The 24,751-nt window shown below is 43.0% G+C and overlaps 1 protein-coding gene across 4 annotated transcripts in view; it reads right to left on the reverse strand.

The window, feature by feature from the left end:
- Positions 1 to 8,640: 8,640 nt before the first annotated feature.
- Positions 8,641 to 24,751, reverse strand: part of LOC149980714 (uncharacterized) — a 36,420-nt gene continuing 20,309 nt past the window's right edge. For 2 of the 4 annotated variants that reach the window (XR_016483008.1, XM_090183312.1), the window contains exon 10: positions 8,641 to 9,254. The gene's annotated coding sequence lies outside the window, so the exon portion shown is untranslated. Of the gene's footprint in view, positions 9,360 to 24,751 lie in introns of all 4 variants that reach the window. The other 2 variants (XM_090183313.1, XR_016483009.1) reach the window with 2 other exon arrangements.

The following is a 24,751-nucleotide window of genomic DNA, read 5'->3' on the forward strand; positions in this document are numbered from 1 at the left end:
CAGCTGAGAGAGGATAGTCACATTAACAAAGACTGGACCAGCTGAGAGAGGACAGTCACATTAACACAGACTGGACCAGCTGAGAGAGGACAGTCACATTAACACAGACTGGACCAGCTGAGAGAGGATAGTCACATTAACGCAGACTGGACCAGCTGAGAGAGGACAGTCACATTAACACAGACTGGACCAGCTGAGAGACGACAGTCACATTAACACAGACTGGACCAGCTGAGAGAGGACAGTCACATTAACACAGACTGGACCAGCTGAGAGAGGATATTAACACAGACTAGACCAGCTGAGAAAGGATAGTCATATTGACACAGACTGGACCAGCTGAGAGACGACAGTCACATTAACACAGACTGGACCAGCTGAGAGAGGATATTAACACAGACTAGACCAGCTGAGAGAGGATATTAACACAGACTGGACCAGCTGAGAGAGGATATTAACACAGACTAGACCAGCTGAGAGAGGATAGTCATATTGACACAGACTGGACCAGCTGAGAGACGACAGTCACATTAACACAGACTGGACCAGCTGAGAGAGGACAGTCACATTAAAACAGACTGGACCAGCTGAGAGAGGATATTAACACAGACTGGACCTGTTGAAAATACCTGCTTTAATCAGTCAGTTGCTTTCAAAGACAACATGTAATGTCCCTGAGTGGCCTAGTTACAGTCAAAGACAACATGTAATGTCCCTGAGTGGCCTAGTTACAGTCAAAGACAACATGTAATGTCCCTGAGTGGCCTTGTTACAGTCAAAGACAACATGTAATTTCCCTGAGTGGCCTTGTTACAGTCAAAGACAACATGTAATGTCCCTGAGTGGCCTTGTTACAGTCAAAGACAACATGTAATGTCCCTGAGTGGCCTAGTTACAGTCAAAGACAACATGTAATGTCCCTGAGTGGCCTTGTTACAGTCAAAGACAACATTTAATGTCCCTGAGTGGCCTTGTTACAGTCAAAGACAACATGTAATGTCCCTGAGTGGCCTAGTTACAGTCAAAGACAACATGTAATGTCCCTGAGTGGCCTAGTTACAGTCAAAGACAACATGTAATGTCCCTGAGTGGCCTTGGGGTGTATAAATGTATCTCACTACACATTAAACACTGAGACCTGTTGGGGTCTATAACTGTATCTAACTACACATTAAACACTGAGACCTGTTGGGGTCTATAAATGTATCTAACTACACGTTAAACACTGAGACCTGTTGGGGTCTGTAACTGTTCCTGTGGTGTTGGAGGTCTTCACTGCAGTAGACTGGATCAGCTCCTATGTCCCTCACTCATCTCTCTCTCCTCTCTCTTTACCTAGTGACCCTGTTCATCAGAACATCATGGTGTTGGCGGTCTTCACTGTAGTAGACTGGATCAGCTCCTTTGTCCCTCACTCATCTCTCTCTCCTCTCTATTTACCTAGAGACCCTGTTCATCAGAACATCATGGTGTTGGAGGTCTTCACTGTAGTAGACTGGATCAGCTCCTTTGTCCCTCACTCATCTCTCTCTCCTCTCTCTTTACCTCGTGACCCTGTTCATCAGAACATCATGGTGTTGAATGTCTTCACTGTAGTAGACTGGATCAGCTCCTCTGTCCCTCACTCATCTCTCTCTCCTCTCTCTTTACCTAGAGACCCTGTTCATCAGAACATCATGGTGTTGGAGGTCTTCACTGTAGTAGACTGGATCAGCTCCTCTGTCCCTCACTCATCTCTCTCTCCTCTCTCTTTACCTAGAGACCCTGTTCATCAGAACATCATGGTGGATGGAAAAAGATGCACTCACCCTGTCAGTCCATCTCTTTACTTCTCTTTTCTCTTATATTCTCTCTCCCTCCTTCCCTTATCTTTAACCAACTGCAGCCTTGACCGCCAACAGCATCAGCAACAGAGAGGTGTGAAGTTTCCACAACAGAGAGAGTCAGTTTATCATGTACTTCTCTTTAGACACTGCAGCCTTGACCTCCATCAACAGAGTTAGAGTTAGTTTATCATGAGAACATACAGACACCACTAACTGGAACTATCAACAACAAGAGTTAGTTTATCATGAGAACATACAGACACCACTAACTGGAACTATCAACAACAAGAGTTAGTTTATCATGAGAACATACAGACACCACTGACTGGAACCAGCTGACAGTATCAGTTGTAAAGGCTTCATTACTACTAACAGAAGGAAAGTTGTAGTGTTGTGTCCATGATGAATGATGTAAAGACTTCATTACTACTAACAGAAGGGAAGTTGTAGTGTTATGTCCATGATGAATGATGTAAAGACTTCATTACTACTAACAGAAGGACAGTTGTAGTGTTTTGTCCATGATGAATGTTGTAAAGGCTTCAATGTGTTTTATATTGAGCTGGTCTGTTATATTCTGTTTGTTCATGTGAAATTGGAAAGTGTATTTTTCTATAATGTCGTTGTGGGTGTTTATCTTGAGCAACACCGTTGTATGGCTGCCAACTTGTCAAATAAAGCTTCCTAAAATGTGTTAGAAAATGTGTCAGTTTGTCACTTTCATGAGTTTGGAGTAATAACATATTCCACTACTGAAGACATTGTCTCTAATCTAGTGGAGTAATAACATGTTCCACTACTGAAGACATTGTCTCTAATCTAGTGGAGTAATAACATGTTCCACTACTGAAGACATTGTCTCTAATCTAGTGGAGTAATAACATGTTCCACTACTGAAGACATTGGCTCTAATTTAGGTTGTAGTAATAACATGTTCCACTACTGAAGACATTGTCTCTAATCTAGTGGAGTAATAACATGTTCCACTACTGAAGACATTGTCTCTAATCTAGTGGAGTAATAACATGTTCCACTACTGAAGACATTGTCTCTAATCTAGGTTGGAGTAATAACATGTTCCACTACTGGAGACATTGTCTCTAATCTAGTGGAGTAATAACATGTTCCACTACTGAAGACATTGTCTCTAATCTAGTAGACTATTAACATGTTCCACTACTGAAGACATTGTCTCTAATTTAGTGGAGTAATAACATGTTCCACTACTGAAGACATTGTCTCTAATCTAGTGTAGTAATAACATGTTCCACTACTGGAGACATTGTCTCTAATCTAGTGGAGTAATAACATGTTCCACTACTGAAGACATTGTCTCTAATCTAGGTTGGAGTAATAACATGTTCTACTACTGAAGACATTGTCTCTAATCTAGTGGAGTAATAACATGTTCCACTACTGAAGACATTGTCTCTAATCTAGTGGAGTAATAACATGTTCCACTACTGAAGACATTGTCTCTAATCTAGTGGAGTAATAACATGTTCCACTACTGAAGACATTGTCTCTAATCTAGTGGAGTAATAACATGTTCCACTACTGAAGACATTGTCTCTAATCTAGTGGAGTAATAACATGTTCCACTACTGAAGACATTGTCTCTAATATAGTGTAGTAATAACATGTTCCACTACTGAAGACATTGTGTCTAATCTAGTGGAGTAATAACATGTTCCACTACTGGAGATCTGGGTTGTGCCTTTAAATTTCTAGAAAATGAACGACTAAGGAAGTATGTTTCACTTCTCTTTGTGACTTCTCTAACCCCAAACCCCGGCCTGGTCTGATTGGTCTGTTTTACAAGCATTCCCGAAGTCTTGCGATATTGTGCCTCTGGGTTTAGACATTTCTGGTGGGTATTAGCAGCATCAGAGCAGGTTTAAATACTAAGCAACCTGCCAACACATTGTGATATTGTGCCTCTGGGTTAGACATTTCTGGTGGGTATTAGCAGCAACAGAGCAGGTTTGAATCCTAAGCTATCTGCTTACACGTTGTTTGAAGTACAATAGACCAACATAGCTACCGTAGTAGGTCAAAGCTGTGTGCTGGAAAACCTTGGTAGAGCATGGGTGTAGAAGGAATTGTGGTGCTCGTGTGAATTTATTTTATTTTTCGGGCTAAAGACCAATGCCTACTTATCACTTTAAACACATTTTATTTTTTGTCATTAAATACAGTGCCTTCAGAAAGTATTCATACCCCTTGACTTATTCCACATTTTCTTGTGTTCCAGACTGAATTCAAAATGTATTATTTCTCACCCACCCCACAATGACATCACAATACCCCATAATGACATCACAATATCTCACAATGACATCACAATACCCCATAATGACATCACAATATCTCACAATGATATCACAATATCTCACAATGACATCACAAAACCTCACAATGACATCACAATACCACACAATGACAAGGTGAAAACATGTTTTTAGAAATGTAAAGTTCTTGAAAATGAAGTACATATACAGTGCCTTGCGAAAGTATTCGGCCCCCTTGAACTGTGCGACCTTTTGCCACATTTCAGGCTTCAAACATAAAGATATAAAACTGTATTTTTTTGTGAAGAATCAACAACAAGTGGGACACAATCATGAAGTGGAACGACATTTATTTGATATTTCAAACTTTTTTAACAAATCAAAAACTGAAAAATTGGGCGTGCAAAATTATTCAGCCCCTTTACTTTCAGTGCAGCAAACTCTCTCCAGAAGTTCAGTGAGGATCTCTGAATGATCCAATGTTGACCTAAATGACTAATGATGATAAATACAATCCACCTGTGTGTAATCAAGTCTCCGTATAAATGCACCTGCACTCTGATAGTCTCAGAGGTCCGTTAAAAGCGCAGAGAGCATCATGAAGAACAAGGAACACACCAGGCAGGTCCGAGATACTGTTGTGAAGAAGTTTAAAGCTGGATTTGGATACAAAACGATTTCCCAAGCTTTAAACATCCCAAGGAGCACTGTGCAAGCGATAATATTGAAATGGAAGGAGTATCAGACCACTGCAAATCTACCAAGACCTGGCTGTCCCTCTAAACTTTCAGCTCATACAAGGAGAAGACTGATCAGAGATGCAGCCAAGAGGCCCATGATCACTCTGGATGAACTGCAGAGATCTACAACTGAGCTGGGAGACTCTGTCCATAGGACAACAATCAGTCGTATATTGCACAAATCTGGCCTTTAATGGAAGAGTGGCAAGAAGAAAGCCATTTCTTAAAGATATCCATAAAAAGTGTCATTTAAAGTTTGCCACAAGCCACCTGGGAGACACACCAAACATGTGGAAGAAGGTGCTCTGGTCAGATGAAACCAAAATTGAACTTTTTGGCAACAATGCAAAACGTTATGTTTGGCATAAAAGCAACACAGCTGAACACACCATCCCCACTGTCAAACATGGTGGTGGCAGCATCATGGGTTGGGCCTGCTTTTCTTCAGCAGGGACAGGGAAGATGGTTAAAATTGATGGGGAGATGGATGGAGCCAAATACAGGACCATTCTGGAAGAAAACCTGATGGAGTCTGCAGAAGACCTGAGACTGGGACGGAGATTTGTCTTCCAACAAGACAATGATCCAAAACATAAAGCAAAATCTACAATGGAATGGTTAAAAAATAAACATATCCAGGTGTTAGAATGGCCAAGTCAAAGACCAGACCTGAATCCAATCGAGAATCTGTGGAAAGAACTGAAAACTGCTGTTCACAAATGCTCTCCATCCAACCTCACTGAGCTCGAGCTGTTTTGCAAGGAGGAATGGGAAAAAATGTCAGTCTCTCAATGTGCAAAACTGATAGAGAAATACCCCAAGCGACTTAGTATGTAATCGCTGCAAAAGGTGGCGCTACAAAGTATTAACTTAAGGGGGCTGAATAATTTTGCACGCCCAATTTTTCAGTTTTTGATTTGTTAAAAAAGTTTGAAATATCCAATAAATGTCTTTCCACTTCATGATTGTGTCCCACTTGTTGTTGATTCTTTACAAAAAAATACAGTTTTATATCTTTATGTTTGAAGCCTGAAATGTGGCAAAAGGTCGCAAAGTTCAAGGGGGCCGAATACTTTCGCAAGGCACTGTACATATGAGATGAGTATGTAAACAAAGTAGCATAGTTTAAAGTGGCTAGTGATACATGTATTACATAAAGATGCAGTAGATGATATAGAGTACAGTATATACATATACATATGAGATGAATAATGTAGGGTATGTAAACATTATATTAAGTAGCACCCTTGTGGGGCCCCAGTGTTGAGGATCAGCGGGGTGGAGATGTTGTTGCCTACCCTCACCACCTGGGGGCGGCTCGTGAGGAAGTCCAGTACCCAGTTGCACTGGGCGGGGTCGAGACCCAGGGTCTCGAGCTTGATGACGAGCTTGGAGGGTACTATGGTGTTAAATGCCAAGCTGTAGTCGATGAACAGCATTCTCACATAGGTATTCCTCTTGTCCAGATGGGTTAGGGCAGTGTGCAGTGTGGTTGAGATTGCATCGTCTGTGGACCTATTTGGGCGGTAAGCAAATTGGAGTGGGTCTAGGGTGTCAGCTAGGGTGGAGGTGATATGGTCCTTGACTAGTCTCTCAAAGCACTTCATGATGACGGAAGTGAGTGCTAGTCGTTTAGCTCAGTTACCTTAGTTTTCTTGGGAACAGGAACAATGGTGGCCCTCTTGAAGCATGTGGGAACAGCAGACTGGGATATGGATTGATTAAATATGTCCGGAAACACACCAGCCAGCTGGTCTGCGCATGCTCTGAGGGAGCGGCTGGGGATGCCGTCTGGGCCTGCAGCCTTGCGAGGGTTAACACGTTTAAATGTTTTCCTCACGTCGGCTGCAGTGAAGGAGAGTCCGCATGTTTTGGTTGCGGGCCGTGTCAGTGGCACTGTATTGTCCTCAAAGCAGGCAAAAAAGTTATTTAGTCTGCCTGGGAGCAAGACATCCTGGTCCGTTACGGGGCTGGTTTTCTTTTTGTAATCCGTGATTGACTGTAGACCCTGCCACATACCTCTTGTTTCGAATTGAGATTCTACTTTGTCTCTATACTGACGCTTAGCTTGTTTGATTGCCTTGCAGAGGGAATAGCTACACTGTTTTTATTCGGTCATGTTTCCGGTCACCTTGCTCTGATTAAAAGCAGTGGTTCGTGCTTTCAGTTTCACGCGAATGCTGCCATCAATCCACGGTTTCTGGTTTGGGAAGGTTTTAATCGTTGCTATGGGAACGACATCTTCAACGCACGTTCTAATGAACTCGCACACCGAATCAGCGTATTCATCAATGTTGTTGTTTGACGCAATACGAAACATATCCCAGTCCACGTGATGGAAGCAGTCTTGGAGTGTGGAATCAGATTGGTCGGACCAGCGTTGAACAGACCTCAACGCGGGAGCTTCTTGTTTTAGTTTCTGTCTGTAGGCAGGGAGCAACAAAATGGAGTCGTGGTCAGCTTTTCCGAAAGGAGAGCGGGGCAGGGCCTTATATGCGTCGCGGAAGTTAGAATAGCAATGATCCAAGGTTTTTCCAGCCCTGGTTGCGCAATCGATATGCTGATACAATTTAGGGAGTCTTGTTTTCAGATTAGCCTTGTTAAAATCCCCAGCTACAATGAATGCAGTCTCAGGATATATGGATTCCAGTTTGCAAAGAGTCAAATAAAGTTAGTTCAGAGCAATCGATGTGTCTGCTTGGGGGGGAATATATACGGCTGTGATTATAATCGAAGAGCATTCCCTTGGTAGATAATATGACATTTGATTGTGAGGAATTCTAAATCAGGTGAACAGAAGGACTTGAGTTCCTGTATGTTGTTGTGACCACACCACATCTCGTTAACCATGAAGCATACGCCCCCGCCCCTCTTCTTACCAGAAAGATGTTTGTTTCTGTCGGCGCGATGCATGGAGAAACCAGCTGGCTGCACCGACTCCGATAGCGTCTCTCCAGTGAGCCATGTTTCCGTGAAGCAAAGAACGTTACAGTCTCTGATGTCCCTCTGGAATGCTACCCTTGCTCGGATTTCATCAACATGCTACCCTTGCTCGGATTTCATCAACCTTGTTGTCAAGAGACTGGACATTGGCGAGAAGTATGCTAGGGAGTGGTGCACGATGTGCCCGTCTCCGGAGTCTGACCGGAAGACCGCCTCGTTTCCCTCTTTTACGAAGTCGTTTTTTTGGGTCGCCGGCTGGGATCCATTCCGTTGTCCTGGGTGAAAGGGAGAACACAGGGTCCGCTTCGCGAAAGTCATATTCTTGGTCGTACTGATGGTGAGTTGTCACTGCTCTTATATTCAGTAGTTCTTCTCGACTGTATGTAATGAAACCTAAGATTACCTGGGGTACCAATGTAAGAAATAACACGTAAAAAAAACAAAAAAAACTGCATAGTTTCTTAGGAACGCGAAGCGAGGCGGCCATCTCTGTCGGCGCCGGAAGTATCCAGCCACCAGACCAGAGCATCATGTTATACTGTTTAAATGTCAGCCACCAGACCAGAGCATCATGTTATACTGTTTAAATTCCAGCCACCAGTGCTGGCCATAACCCTGTATAGCCCACGTTCTTTACTGATTTCTCTGAACTATTGTCTATTGTCCTTGAGAACTATGATAAAATCATGACTCCAAGAGCATTGAATTCATGAATCTTTTGAGCTCTAGGGACTTTATCCAACATGTTACTGGGCCCACCCATAACCACATAAATACTCTGGACCTGGTTATTAACAAGGGGCATTCTACTGGGCCTCATGAAAGTGACAAACTGACACATTTTCTAACACATTTTAGGAAGCTTTATTTGACAAGTTGGCAGCCATACAATGGTGTTGCTCAAGATAAACACCCACAACGACATTATAGAAAAATACACTTTCCAATTTCACATGAACAAACAGAATTTAACAGACCAGCTCAATATAAAACCACATTGAAGCCTTTACATCATTCATCATGGACAAAACACTACAACTTTCCTTCTGTTAGTAGTAATGAAGCCTTCACAACTGATACTGTCAGCTGGTTCCAGTCAGTGGTGTCTGTATGTTCTCATGATAAACTAACTATTGTTGTTGATAGTTCCAGTCAGTGGTGTCTGTATGTTCTCATGATAAACTAACTCTAACTCTGTTGATGGAGGTCAAGGCTGCAGCGTCTAAAGAGAAGTACATGGTAAACTGACTCTATATGTTGTGGAAACTTCACACCTCTCTGTTGCTGATACTGTTGGAGGTCAAGGCCGCAGTTGGTTACGAAAAGGGAAGGAGGGAGAGAGAATTTAAGAGAAAGGAGAAGTAAAGAGATGGACTGACAGGGTTGTGGTTATTCACCGCAGCTGAAGAGAGCATCTTTTTCCATCCACCATGACGTTCTGATGAACAGGGTCACTAGGTAAAGAGAGAGGAGAGAGAGATGAGTGAGGGACAGAGGAGCTGATCCAGTCTACTACAATGAAGACCTCCAACACCATGATGTTCTGATGAACAGGGTCACTAGGTAAAGAGAGAGGAGAGAAAAATGAGTGAGGGACAGAGGAGCTGATCCAGTCTACTCCAACACCACAGTAACAGTTATAGACCCCAACAGGTCTCAGTGTTTAATGTGTAGTTAGATACATTTATACACCCCAACAGGTATCAGTGTTTAATGTGTAGTTAGTTACATTTATACACCCCAACATACAGCCCAATTATTTTGACTGATTCAACCAGGTGTTTGACTGGTGTATTAAGTGTTTAGAACTCTGAATGTACAGAATACTTGCAGCTGAAGTCGGAAGTTCACATACACTTGAGGCAAAAATATTTAAACTCAGTTTTTCACAATTCCTGACATTTAATCCTTGCTTGCACACACTTTTTCAGTTCTGCCCACACATTTTTTATAGGATTAAGGTCAGGGCTTTGTGATGACCACCCGAATTTCTTGACTTGGTTGTCCTTAAGCCATTTTGCCACAACTTTGGAAGTATGCTTAGGGTCATTGTCCATTTGGAAGACCCCTTTGCGACCAAGCTTTAACTTCCTGACTGATGTATTGAGAAGTTGCTTCAATATATCCACACAATTTTCCTTCCTCATGAAGCCATCTATTTTGTGAAGTGCACCCCCACAACATGATGCTGCCACCCCCGTGCTTCACGGATGGGATGGTGTTCTTTGGCTTGCAAGCCTCCCCCTTTTTCCTCTAGATATAACGATGGTGATTATGGCCAAACAGTTCTATTTTTGTTTCATCAGACCAGAGGACATCTCTCCAAAAAGAACGATCTTTGTCCCCATGTGCAATTGCAAACCGTAGTCTGGCTTTTTTATGGCGGTTTTGGAGCAGTGGAATCTTCCTTGCTGAGCGGCCTTTCAGGTTATGTCGATATAGGACTCCTTTTACTGTAGATATAGATACTTTTGTATCTGTTTCCTCCAGCATCTTCACAAGGTCCTTTGCTGTTGTTCTGGGATTGATTTGCACTTTTCGCACCAAAGTACAATCATCTCTAAGAGACAGAACGCGTCTCCATCCTGAGCGGTATGACGGCTGCGTGGTCCCATGGTGTTTATACTTGCGTACTATTGTTTGTACAGATGAATGTGGAACCTTCAGGCATTTGGAAATTGCTCCCAAGGATGAACCAGATTTATGGAGGTCTACAATTTCTTTCTGAGGTCTTGGCTGATTTCTTTTGATTTTCCCATGATGTCAAGCGAAGAGGCACTGAGTTTGAAATACATTCATAGGTAAACCTCCAATTGACTCAGATTATGTCAATTAGCCTATCAGAAGCTTCTAAAGCCATGACATAATTTTCTGTAATTCAACAAGCTGTTGAATGGCACAGTCAACTTAGTGTATGTAAACTTCTAACCCACTGGAATTGTGATACAATTGTTGGAAAAATGACCTGTGTAATGCACGAAGTAGATGTCCTAACCAACCTGCCAAAACTATAGTTTGTTAACAATACGACTGCACAAAGTGGATGAAATGTGTTTAAAAAAATGAGTTCCAACTATGTGAAGAAGAGGCAGAAGAGGGAGGTATGTGTTTGTGTGTCTGTGTGAGCGTGAGTGTGTGTGTGTGTGTGTGTGTGTGTGTTTCTCTGCATGTGTGTCTGTGTGTTTGGCTCAGTTTGTGTGTCTGTGTTCTGTGTGGCTCAGTTAGTAGAGAATGGCGCTTGGAAAAGTTCAACCATGTATCCGCTCACGGTTGTAAGTGGCTCTGGACAAGTGTTTCTGCTAAATGACTCACTACTTACTGTAAGTGGGTAAATGACCAAAATCTTTAAAACATATATACATGTAAAATGTGTGACAGAGGGACAGAGGTGATGTTGTTCACAGAGAGACGTATCAGAGCAGGAGATCTGTGGCTGATTGAGGTTGTAGCTATATTTTTATGTGTATGTGTTTGTGTGTGGGGGGAGGGGGGGGGGCAGCCTCTATTTTTAATGCTGTAGTAAGGATGTTTAATTTGGTGACTTTGGGTCTTTTGTGCAATATGTTATACTGTTTAAATATCAGCCACCAAACTAGAGCATCATGTTATACTGTTTAAATGTCAGCCACCAGACCAGAGCATCATGTTATACTGTTTAAATGTCAGCCACCAGACCAGAGCATCATGTTATACTGTTTAAATGTCAGCAACCAGACCATCATGTTATACTGTTTAAATGTCAGCCACCAGAGCATCATGTCATACTGTTTAAATGCCAGCCACCATAACCACAGCCAGACTCTGGACCTGGTTATTACCAAGGGGCATTCTACTGGGCCCACCCATAACCACAGCCATACTCTGTACTTGGTTATTACCAAGGGGCATTCTACTGGGCCCACCCATAACCACAGCCATACTCTGGACCTGGTTATTACCAAGGGGCATTCTACTGGGCCCACCCATAACCACAGCCATACTCTGTACTTGGTTATTACCAAGGGGTTTTCTATTGACATGTCCTCTATTGATGTTGCTTTATCTAATCACCACTGGGGATTTTTTACTACCTTGTCGCCAGTACAAACATTAATTAAATAAAAACATTGTAAATGTTTTCTTGTGTCGAAGGACTGGCGGACCAAAACGCAGCATTATTCTTTAATAAAGAAACTATACATGAATAGATTAACAAAACCAAGAAATGCAAAAAAAAAAACAAACCAGCCCTATCTAGTGCAAACACAGAGACAGGAGCAATCACCCACAAACCCCAACACCAAACAGGCTACCTAAATATGGTTCCCAATCAGAGACAATGACTAACACCTGCCTCTGATTGAGAACCATATCAGGCCCAAACACAGAAACAGACAAACTAGACAGACAACATAGAATGCCCACTCAGATCACACCCTGACCAAACAAAACATAGAAACATACAAAGCAAACTATGGTCAGGGTGTGACAGTAAATCAATTGCAAACATTGGTGCCTTAGTTGCAGTAAAGTTGAACAAGGTCACATCCAAATGGAGAGCCCCTTGGATGAGTGAGGAAACCAATCAATTAAAGAGAAATTGCAGAAAGGCAGAGGGAAAGTGGAAGTCAAAGTTGCAGGTCCATTATGACATTCTGAGAAAGCAACTTTGCATATATAACATTGCCATTAGAAATGCCAGATGGGCTAATTTTACTAACTTGATCACTAATAATCAGAATAACTAGAGATTGCTCTTCTCCACCATTGATGGCCTGATAAATCCTACCTCCAGCAAACCTATGTGAACTTTCCTCCACATGTAAATGTGATGAGTTTACAGCATTTTACAGAGATAAGATAACCAACATTAGACTGGGTATCAGTCAAGACCTGCTGAGAAGTTTGATGATATGTGTACTAGCCTATCACACAAAGGTACCATGGATTTATGATCCCTGGTCGACACAGACATGTTCAGGAAAATGACATCACAACTTTCTTTTTCTTTGCCTACCATGCAAAGTCGCTGTGGAATTATTTTCCCTGGAAAATTATATCACAATTTAAGCATTCTGGTTTCCAAAGCACAGAGACAAATATAGTTAAAGTGGTAATTTATCTTAGAACCAACACAGATACCAAACAGTTCTCTGTTCTTGGATTCTTGGATTTAAGTGCTGTACTCAACACTGTTGACTATGATGTCACATGTGGTGTTCCACAAGGCTCCATTGTGGGTCCGGTACTGTCCAGTTAATATATGTTACCCCTTGGCAGGGTTATCAGAAAGCACAGTGTTACGGATACAGGTATCCTGTGTGTGTGTGTGTGTGTATCCTGTGTTGTTTTCTCTCCTTCCCACTCACAGGAGAAAATCATCACTCCCCAATCAGTCAACAATCAGTCATCAATCAGAAGACACACCTCCTCCTGTTTCCTACCCTATCACAGTTCCTTTCCCTTGGTTTAAAAACCCCATCAGTTGTTTGCTCTGGAGCTCAATCTCTCTGTAAATGCCATGTCTGTAGGTCTCTGTGTTTCACTCTCTCTGTGTAGTAATTCACCTCTCTTTTGTTTGAGCACCCCCATAGCACTTTGTCATCACCTGTGAGTATTGTTTTTGGTTATGGTGTTTGTTGTTGGTGGGAAAAGGGGGAAACCAAGACAAGTCGCCCATAGGCATACACTACCCGTAGGTAGACTTTGTTAAATACACTAGTTAGAACTGGGCGGACCACCCACTGTATTTTTGGTTAGTTAGCTGTTGTTAAAGTAGGCTAGTCTAGCTTAGGGGTATTTTTGAATACTTATTGTTTCTTTCCTTGGGTCCAGCTCAGCCCCTTTTACAGCTCCCCCCCCCCCCATTACCATGTGTTTATAAATAAACCTTGAGTTTGACGGTATAATTTCAGTTGTCGTGGTTATTTCGTTCACTTTTACTTTGTCACAATTATAATTTGCATGAGTTGTTACGGGTCTCATTACCATCCCCCCCTAGACTGTCGGGCCAAAAGGGATTCGTAACATAAGTGGGGGCTCGTCTGGGATCTGTCTTTACTGACACCCATGCCGCTCATGTAGATTGTTGTAGTGGTATTGTTCAGTGTTGAACGTTATAGCTGAAGGAGCATTAGTGTTTGCTATTTTTGTTGGCTCTTGTGAAGTAGTTAAGATGGCTACTTTTGAGTTGAAATCCTTTGTGGGAGGTTTTTGATAAATGTCGTAGAGTTGATTTAATGACCTTGGCTGACCATTATTCAGTATCGATTTCGCAGAGTTTAGTTAAGGCGGAGGTTAAACAGCTAGTGTTAAATGTATTGTTGGAAGAGCAGGTACTTGTGTTACCGCTGCCTGAGTCTACTACCCCTGTAGGGGATGTTGCTGCTCCTGTAAGCCCATTGGTGTCTGATAATGAGGGCGAGGCTAAAGCTCCAGCCACATTGCCACGTTTTCGATCCACTCTCCCCACTGTCAACCGGTGATGCCAGGAGGGATGTCCGTTCAACACAGTTCCAACTGGAGGCAGAAGAGAGAGCCCAAATTAGGTGAGAGACTCTCCAGTTGGAGATGTGTAAAATTGAGGCAGAAAAAGAAAGAGAACAACGGCAGATGACGTTTAAAATGCGCCAGTTGGAACTGGAGGCAGAGACAGCGAGGCTAGCCTCCGGTCCTACTGTCACTGTTAGTGAGTCGTCCTCACCTGCTGTGTCCTCAAACACGTTTGACATTAGTAGGCAGATTGCCTTAGTACCTTTGTTCAGAGAGTCAGAGGTTGACTCCTATTTTTGTGTATTTGAGCGTATAGCCGTAGCATTGAAATGGCCTGAAGAGGTATGGTGTCTATTACTTCAGTGTAAATTAACTGGTAAAGCCCAATAGGTTTTGTCAGCGCTACCTCTAGAGGACAGTTTGAATTATGACGTGGTCAAAGCTACTGTTCTTCGTGCCTATAAGCTTGTGCCTGAGGCATACTGACAGAGAATTAGGTCTCATAGAAAGTCTTCTAGTAAGACTTATGTGGAATTTGCTAGAGATAAGGGAAATCTGTTTGATAAATGGCATGCTGCTAGTAAGGTAACTGATTTCAACTCTCTCAGGGAGTTAATCTTGTTGGAAGAGTTTAAAAATTGCTTACCCGAACGCATTGTAGTTTACTTAAACGAACAGAAAGTATCCTCCCTGGCAGAAGCGCCTGTGTTGGCAGACGAGTTTGTGTTGACGCACAAGAGTGTGTTTTCAGCTCAAACTGAGAGTAGAGCCACTGAGTTTCCTACTTTTAGCCCTAGTCGGCCAGCAGTAGTATATCAAGCACGCAAGAATGAGCGTTCCTGTTTCTATTGTCATAAAGTGGGACATATGATTAATGATTGTTTCCTGCTAAAACGCAAACAAGGGATGCCTCTTCGTGTCAAGCCGCCAACAGGTGTTGCTCTAATTCGTATGGTTGTGAAGTCTGCAACAAAACAGGTGCCTCAGGGTAACTGTAGTTTGAAAGACCCAGTCCCCGACCGCAGTTATGAACCATTCATTTTCGAGGGGTTTGTGTCCCTAACGAATGAGAGCGTCTCAGCGTCCGGTTAAAATCCTTAGAGATACTGGTGCGGCGCAGTCGTTTAGATTGTCTGATGTGTTGCCCTTAACTGACGATACATACTGTGGTTCCAGTGTGTTAGTGCAGGGTATTGAAATGGGTTTTGTCCCAGTGCCATTGCACTTTGTGAAAGTACACTGAGTTAATCAGTGGAATATTCAGAGTGGGGGTACGTCCTATGTTGCCAGTGAAAGGTGTGCCCTTTATAATGGGTAACGATATTGCCGGAGGAAAGGTAGTACCCGTATTGGAAGTATTGGATAAAAGTGACCACTCTCTCTCGAATGAGCTGGCACAGAGTTATCCACATGTGTTCCCCGCTTGTGCTGTCACTCGTGCTCAGGCACTACAAGAGGGTGACGTGATAGATTTGTCGAACACTGTTCTGTTCAAAGAGGATGATCAAGAGGATGGATTGTGTGATACCTCTGAGAAGCTGATCACCTCTGACAAACAGCCCAGGAAAGAATCAAAGAACGTTGAACTTATTGCTGAGGCAATACAGTTACCAGTCACTCGTGAGCAGCTGATTGCTAACCAAAAGGTTGACAAGCTTGCTAAATGTTTTTCTAGTGTTGTCTCATTGGAAGATGTGAAAAAGAACGTGGCTTACTTCATTGATGGTAATCTCCTCATGCGTAAATGGAAATCCCATGTTGACGCGGGTGGAGATTGGAATGCTGTTTACCAAATAGTGATTCCTACAGCCTTTTGACAAAATGTGTTATCCCTTGCTCATGATCACCAGTGGTCTGGTCATTTAGGAATCACAAAGACTTATGATCGGATCCTTCGACATTTCTTTTGGCCGGGTTTAAAACAAGATGTGGCTCAGTTCTGTCGGACATGCCACACATGTCAGATAACAGGAAAACCAAATCAGGTTATTCCTCCCGCTCCTCTTTGTCCCATACCTGTCATACGTGAACCATTCGAGCATGGGGTGGTTGATTGTGTCGGACCGTTACCGAAGACAAAATCGGGTAACCAGTTTTTGTCTCGTGTCTAATGATTGTTGTATGTTTTGTAAGGTTGACTTTGTTGTTATTGTTGTGAGTATTAATTGTAATACTGTGGTCTCAATCCCTAGGGTTGCTCTTTTAAGGGTGGGAGTGTTACGGATACAGGTATCCTGTGTGTATATCCTGTGTTTTCTCTCCTTCTCCCCTCACAGGTGAAAATCATCACTCCCCAATCAGTCAACAGTCATCAATCAGAAGACACACCTCCTCCTGTTTCCTACCCTATCACAGTTCCTTTCCCTTGGTTTTAAAAACCCCATCAGTTGTTTGCTCTGGAGCGCAATCTCTCTGTAAATGCCATGTCTTTAGGTCTCTGTGTTTCACTCTCTCTGTGTAGTAATTAACCTCTCTTTTGTTTGAGCACCTCCATAGCACTTTGTCATCACCTGTGAGTATTGTTTTGGTTCTGGTGTTTGTTTGTTGCTGGTGGGAAAAGGGGGAAACCAAGACAAGTCGCCCATGGGCATACACTACCCGTAGGTAGACTTTGTTAAACACACTAGTTAGAACTGGGCGGACCACCCACTGTATTTTTGGTTAGTTAGTTAGCTGTTGTTAAAATAGGCTAGTCTAGCTTAGGGTTGTTTTTGAATACTTATTGTTTCTTTCCTTGGGTCCAGCTCAGCCCCTTTTACAGCCCCCCCCCCCCCATTACCGTGTGTTTATAAATAAACCTTGAGTTTGACGGTATAATTTCAGTTGTCGTGGTTATTTCGTTCACACTTTTACTTTGTCACAATTATAATTTGCATGAGTTATGTTACGGGTCTCATTACCATCCCCCCTAGACTGTCGGGCCAAAAGGGATTTGTAACATAAGCATTGATTTTAATTTTAGCTTCACGGATAAATTGTTAGACTGTATTAGTGATTTAAATACTTAGATGGCTCACAACCTCACAACCTCCAGCTAAAGCAAGACAAGACCAATGTAATTATTGTTGGAGCCAAAGCACAGAGAGAATCTGGCCGCACATTTGAAATCACAGGCAACAAATATTAATCACCAGGTAAAAAACCTAGGTGATATTTTAGATTCTGAACTCTTTAATCACACATTAAGAATGTGACCAAAATAACTTTTTACCACCTGAGGAACATTACCAAGGTGCAGCTGTTTCTCTCTCAGGCTGTTACAGAGAGACTCATCCCATGCTTTTATTACAAGCAGGCTTGACTACTGTAATGCTGTCCTGTCTGGTCTACCCAAGATATCCTTTGATAAACTGCAAAACATACAGAACGCTGCTGCAGGGTACTGACCAATACCAGACAGAGAACACACATTACACCGGTTTTAAGGTCTCTGTACTGTAAAACATACAGAATGCTGCAGGGTACTGACCAAGACCAGACAGAGAACAAGCATCATGTCACGCCCTGACCATAGTTTGCTTTGTATGTTTCTATGTTTTGTTTGGTCAGGGTGTGATCTGAGTGGGCATTCTATGTTGTATGTCTAGTCTGTCGGTTTCTGTGTTCGGCCTGATATGGTTCTCAATCAGAGGCAGGTGTAAGTCGTTGTCTCTGATTGGGAACCATATTTAGGTAGCCTGTTTTGTCGTTGTGGGTGATTGTCTATGTTGTGTCAGCACAGTTCTTATAGATTCACGGTCATTTTTTTTGTTTTGCATTCAGTGTTCAGTGCTTTCTTTATTCAAATATCATCGTGAACACATACCACGCTGCATTTTGGTCCGCTTCTTACGATGATCGTGACACATCACACAGGTTTGAAGGTCTCTGTACTACAAAACATACAGAATGCTGCAGGGTACTGACCAAGACCAGACAGAGAACACATTACACCAGTTTAATGGTCTCTGTACTGTAAAACATACAGAATGCTGCAGGGTGCTGACCAAGACCAGACAGAGAACACATTACACCAGTTTAATGGTCTCTGTACTGTAAAACATACAGAATGCTGCAGGGTGCTGACCAAGACCAGACAGAGAACACACATTACACCGGTTTAATGGTCTCTGCACTATAAAACATACAGAATGCTGCAGGGTGCTGACCAAGACCAGACAGAGAGAACACATTACACCAGTTTAATGGTCTCTGCACTATAAAACATACAGAATGCTGCAGGGTGCTGACCAAGACCAGACAGAGAACACATTACACCGGTTTAATGGTCTCTGTACTGTAAAACATACAGAATGCTGCAGGGTGCTGACCAAGACCAGACAGAGAACACACATTACACCGGTTTAATGGTCTCTGCACTATAAAACATACAGAATGCTGCAGGGTGCTGACCAAGACCAGACAGAGAACACATTACACCGGTTTAATGGTCTCTGCACTATAAAACATACAGAATGCTGCAGGGTGCTGACCAAGACCAGACAGAGAACACACATTACACCGGTTTAATGGTCTCTGCACTGTAAAACATACAGAATGCTGCAGGGTGCTGACCAAGACCAGACAGAGAACACATTACACCGGTTTAATGGTCTCTGCACTGTAAAACATACAGAATGCTGCAGGGTGCTGACCAAGACCAGACAGAGAACACATTACACCGGTTTAATGGTCTCTGTACTACAAAACATACAGAATGCTGCAGGGTGCTGACCAAGACCAGACAGAGAACACATTACACCGGTTTAATGGTCTCTGCACTATAAAACATACAGAATGCTGCAGGGTGCTGACCAAGACCAGACAGAGAACACACATTACACCGGTTTAATGGTCTCTGCACTGTAAAACATACAGAATGCTGCAGGGTGCTGACCAAGACCAGACAGAGAACACATTACACCGGTTTAATGGTCTCTGTACTATAAAACATACAGAATGCTGCAGGGTGCTGACCAAGACCAGACAGAGAACACATTACACCGGTTTAATGGTCTCTGTACTGTAAAACATACAGAATGCTGCAGGGTGCTGACCAAGACCAGACAGAGAGAACACATTACACCGGTTTAATGGTCTCTGTACTGTAAAACATACAGAATGCTGCAGGGTGTTAACCAAGACCAGACAGAGAGAACACATTACACCGGTTTAATGGTCTCTGTACTACAAAACATACAGAATGCTGCAGGGTGCTGACCAAGACCAGACAGAGAACACACATTACACCGGTTTAATGGTCTCTGTACTGTAAAACATACAGAATGCTGCAGGGTGCTGACCAAGACCAGACAGAGAACACACATTACACCAGTTTAATGGTCTCTGCACTATAAAACATACAGAATGCTGCAGGGTGCTGACCAAGACCAGACAGAGAGAACACATTACACCGGTTTAATGGTCTCTGTACTACAAAACATACAGAATGCTGCAGGGTGCTGACCAAGACCAGACAGAGAGAACACATTACACCGGTTTAATGGTCTCTGTACTATAAAACATACAGAATGCTGCAGGGTGCTGACCAAGACCAGACAGAGAACACACATTACACCGGTTTAATGGTCTCTGTACTGTAAAACATACAGAATGCTGCAGGGTGCTGACCAAGACCAGACAGAGAACACACATTACACCAGTTTAATGGTCTCTGCACTATAAAACATACAGAATGCTGCAGGGTGCTGACCAAGACCAGACAGAGAGAACACATTACACCGGTTTAATGGTCTCTGTACTACAAAACATACAGAATGCTGCAGGGTGCTGACCAAGACCAGACAGAGAACACATTACACCAGTTTAATGGTCTCTGCACTATAAAACATACAGAATGCTGCAGGGTGCTGACCAAGACCAGACAGAGAACACACATTACACCGGTTTAATGGTCTCTGTACTATAAAACATACAGAATGCTGCAGGGTGCTGACCAAGACCAGACAGAGAGAACACATTACACCAGTTTAATGGTCTCTGTACTACAAAACATACAGAATGCTGCAGGGTGCTGACCAAGACCAGACAGAGAACACATTACACCGGTTTAATTGTCTCTGTACTACAAAACATACAGAATGCTGCAGGGTGCTGACCAAGACCAGACAGAGAACACACATTACACCAGTTTAATGGTCTCTGCACTATAAAACATACAGAATGCTGCAGGGTGCTGACCAAGACCAGACAGAGAACACACATTACACCAGTTTAATGGTCTCTGCACTATAAAACATACAGAATGCTGCAGGGTGCTGACCAAGACCAGACAGAGAGAACACATTACACCAGTTTAATGGTCTCTGTACTGTAAAACATACAGAATGCTGCAGGGTGCTGACCAAGACCAGACAGAGAGAACACATTACACCAGTTTAATGGTCTCTGCACTATAAAACATACAGAATGCTGCAGGGTGCTGACCAAGACCAGACAGAGAACACACATTACACCGGTTTAATGGTCTCTGTACTGTAAAACATACAGAATGCTGCAGGGTGCTGACCAAGACCAGACAGAGAACACACATTACACCAGTTTAATGGTCTCTGCACTATAAAACATACAGAATGCTGCAGGGTGCTGACCAAGACCAGACAGAGAGAACACATTACACCGGTTTAATGGTCTCTGTACTACAAAACATACAGAATGCTGCAGGGTGCTGACCAAGACCAGACAGAGAGAACACATTACACCGGTTTAATGGTCTCTGTACTGTAAAACATACAGAATGCTGCAGGGTGCTGACCAAGACCAGACAGAGAGAACACATTACACCGGTTTAATGGTCTCTGTACTGTAAAACATACAGAATGCTGCAGGGTGCTGACCAAGACCAGACAGAGAGAACACATTACACCGGTTTAATGGTCTCTGTACTACAAAACATACAGAATGCTGCAGGGTGCTGACCAAGACCAGACAGAGAACACATTACACCAGTTTAATGGTCTCTGCACTATAAAACATACAGAATGCTGCAGGGTGCTGACCAAGACCAGACAGAGAGAACACATTACACCAGTTTAATGGTCTCTGCACTATAAAACATACAGAATGCTGCAGGGTGCTGACCAAGACCAGACAGAGAGAACACATTACACCAGTTTAATGGTCTCTGCACTATAAAACATACAGAATGCTGCAGGGTGCTGACCAAGACCAGACAGAGAACACACATTACACCGGTTTAATGGTCTCTGTACTGTAAAACATACAGAATGCTGCAGGGTGCTGACCAAGACCAGACAGAGAACACACATTACACCAGTTTAATGGTCTCTGCACTATAAAACATACAGAATGCTGCAGGGTGCTGACCAAGACCAGACAGAGAGAACACATTACACCGGTTTAATGGTCTCTGTACTACAAAACATACAGAATGCTGCAGGGTGCTGACCAAGACCAGACAGAGAGAACACATTACACCGGTTTAATTGTCTCTGTACTACAAAACATACAGAATGCTGCAGGGTGCTGACCAAGACCAGACAGAGAGAACACATTACACCGGTTTAATGGTCTCTGTACTACAAAACATACAGAATGCTGCAGGGTGCTGACCAAGACCAGACAGAGAACACATTACACCAGTTTAATGGTCTCTGCACTATAAAACATACAGAATGCTGCAGGGTGCTGACCAAGACCAGACAGAGAGAACACATTACACCAGTTTAATGGTCTCTGCACTATAAAACATACAGAATGCTGCAGGGTGCTGACCAAGACCAGACAGAGAACACACATTACACCAGTTTAATGGTCTCTGCACTATAAAACATACAGAATGCTGCAGGGTGCTGACCAAGACCAGACAGAGAGAACACATTACACCGGTTTAATGGTCTCTGTACTACAAAACATACAGAATGCTGCAGGGTGCTGACCAAGACCAGACAGAGAGAACACATTACACCAGTTTAATGGTCTCTGCACTATAAAACATACAGAATGCTGCAGGGTGCTGACCAAGACCAGACAGAGAACACACATTACACCGGTTTAATGGTCTCTGTACTGTAAAACATACAGAATGCTGCAGGGTGCTGACCAAGACCAGACAGAGAACACATTACACCGGTTTAATGGTCTCTGTACTACAAAACATACAGAATGCTGCAGGGTGCTGACCAAGACCAGACAGAGAGAACACATTACACCGGTTTAATGGTCTCTGTACTACAAAACATACAGAATGCTGCAGGGTGCTGACCAAGACCAGACAGAGAGAACACATTACACCGGTTTAATGGTCTCTGTACTACAAAACATACAGAATGCTGCAGGGTGCTGACCAAGACCAGACAGAGAGAACACATTACACCGGTTTAATGGTCTCTGTACTACAAAACATACAGAATGCTGCAGGGTGCTGACCAAGACCAGACAGAGAGAACACATTACACCGGTTTAATGGTCTCTGTACTGTAAAACATACAGAATGCTGCAGGGTGCTGACCAAGACCAGACAGAGAGAACACATTACACCGGTTTAATGGTCTCTGTACTGTAAAACATACAGAATGCTGCAGGGTGCTGACCAAGACCAGACAGAGAGAACACATTACACCGGTTTAATGGTCTCTGTACTGTAAAACATACAGAATGCTGCAGGGTGCTGACCAAGACCAGACAGAGAACACATTACACCGGTTTTAAGGTCTCTGTACTGTAAAACATACAGAATGCTGCAGGGTGCTGACCAAGACCAGACAGAGAGAACACATTACACCGGTTTAATGGTCTCTGTACTGTAAAACATACAGAATGCTGCAGGGTGCTGACCAAGACCAGACAGAGAGAACACATTACACCGGTTTAATGGTCTCTGTACTACAAAACATACAGAATGCTGCAGGGTGCTGACCAAGACCAGACAGAGAGAACACATTACACCGGTTTAATGGTCTCTGTACTACAAAACATACAGAATGCTGCAGGGTGCTGACCAAGACCAGACAGAGAGAACACATTACACCGGTTTAATGGTCTCTGTACTGTAAAACATACAGAATGCTGCAGGGTGCTGACCAAGACCAGACAGAGAGAACACATTACACCAGTTTAATGGTCTCTGTACTGTAAAACATACAGAATGCTGCAGGGTGCTGACCAAGACCAGACAGAGAGAACACATTACACCGGTTTAATTGTCTCTGTACTACAAAACATACAGAATGCTGCAGGGTGCTGACCAAGACCAGACAGAGAACACACATTACACCGGTTTAATGGTCTCTGTACTGTAAAACATACAGAATGCTGCAGGGTGCTGACCAAGACCAGACAGAGAACACACATTACACCGGTTTAATGGTCTCTGTACTGTAAAACATACAGAATGCTGCAGGGTGCTGACCAAGACCAGACAGAGAACACACATTACACCGGTTTAATGGTCTCTGTACTATAAAACATACCGAATGCTGCAGGGTGCTGACCAAGACCAGACAGAGAACACATTACACCAGTTTAATGGTCTCTGTACTGTAAAACATACAGAATGCTGCAGGGTGCTGACCAAGACCAGACAGAGAGAACACATTACACCAGTTTAATGGTCTCTGCACTATAAAACATACAGAATGCTGCAGGGTGCTGACCAAGACCAGACAGAGAACACATTACACCGGTTTAATGGTCTCTGTACTATAAAACATACAGAATGCTGCAGGGTACTGACCAAGACCAGACAGAGAGAACACATTACACCGGTTTAATGGTCTCTGTACTATAAAACATACAGAATGCTGCAGGGTGCTGACCAAGACCAGACAGAGAACACATTACACCAGTTTAATGGTCTCTGCACTATAAAACATACAGAATGCTGCAGGGTACTGACCAAGACCAGACAGAGAACACATTACACCGGTTTAATGGTCTCTGCACTATAAAACATACAGAATGCTGCAGGGTGCTGACCAAGACCAGACAGAGAGAACACATTACACCAGTTTAATGGTCTCTGTACTACAAAACATACAGAATGCTGCAGGGTGCTGACCAAGACCAGACAGAGAACACATTACACCGGTTTTAAGGTCTCTGTACTATAAAACATACAGAATGCTGCAGGGTGCTGACCAAGACCAGACAGAGAGAACACATTACACCAGTTTAATGGTCTCTGCACTATAAAACATACAGAATGCTGCAGGGTGCTGACCAAGACCAGACAGAGAGAACACATTACACCAGTTTAATGGTCTCTGCACTATAAAACATACAGAATGCTGCAGGGTGCTGACCAAGACCAGACAGAGAGAACACATTACACCGGTTTAATGGTCTCTGTACTACAAAACATACAGAATGCTGCAGGGTGCTGACCAAGACCAGACAGAGAACACATTACACCAGTTTAATGGTCTCTGCACTATAAAACATACAGAATGCTGCAGGGTGCTGACCAAGACCAGACAGAGAACACATTACACCAGTTTAATGGTCTCTGTACTGTAAAACA

This window comes from Oncorhynchus mykiss, chromosome 9, assembly GCF_057628025.1.
Source record: "Oncorhynchus mykiss isolate SJ-2025 chromosome 9, ASM5762802v1, whole genome shotgun sequence".
NCBI classification, from domain to species: Eukaryota; Metazoa; Chordata; class Actinopteri; order Salmoniformes; family Salmonidae; genus Oncorhynchus; species Oncorhynchus mykiss.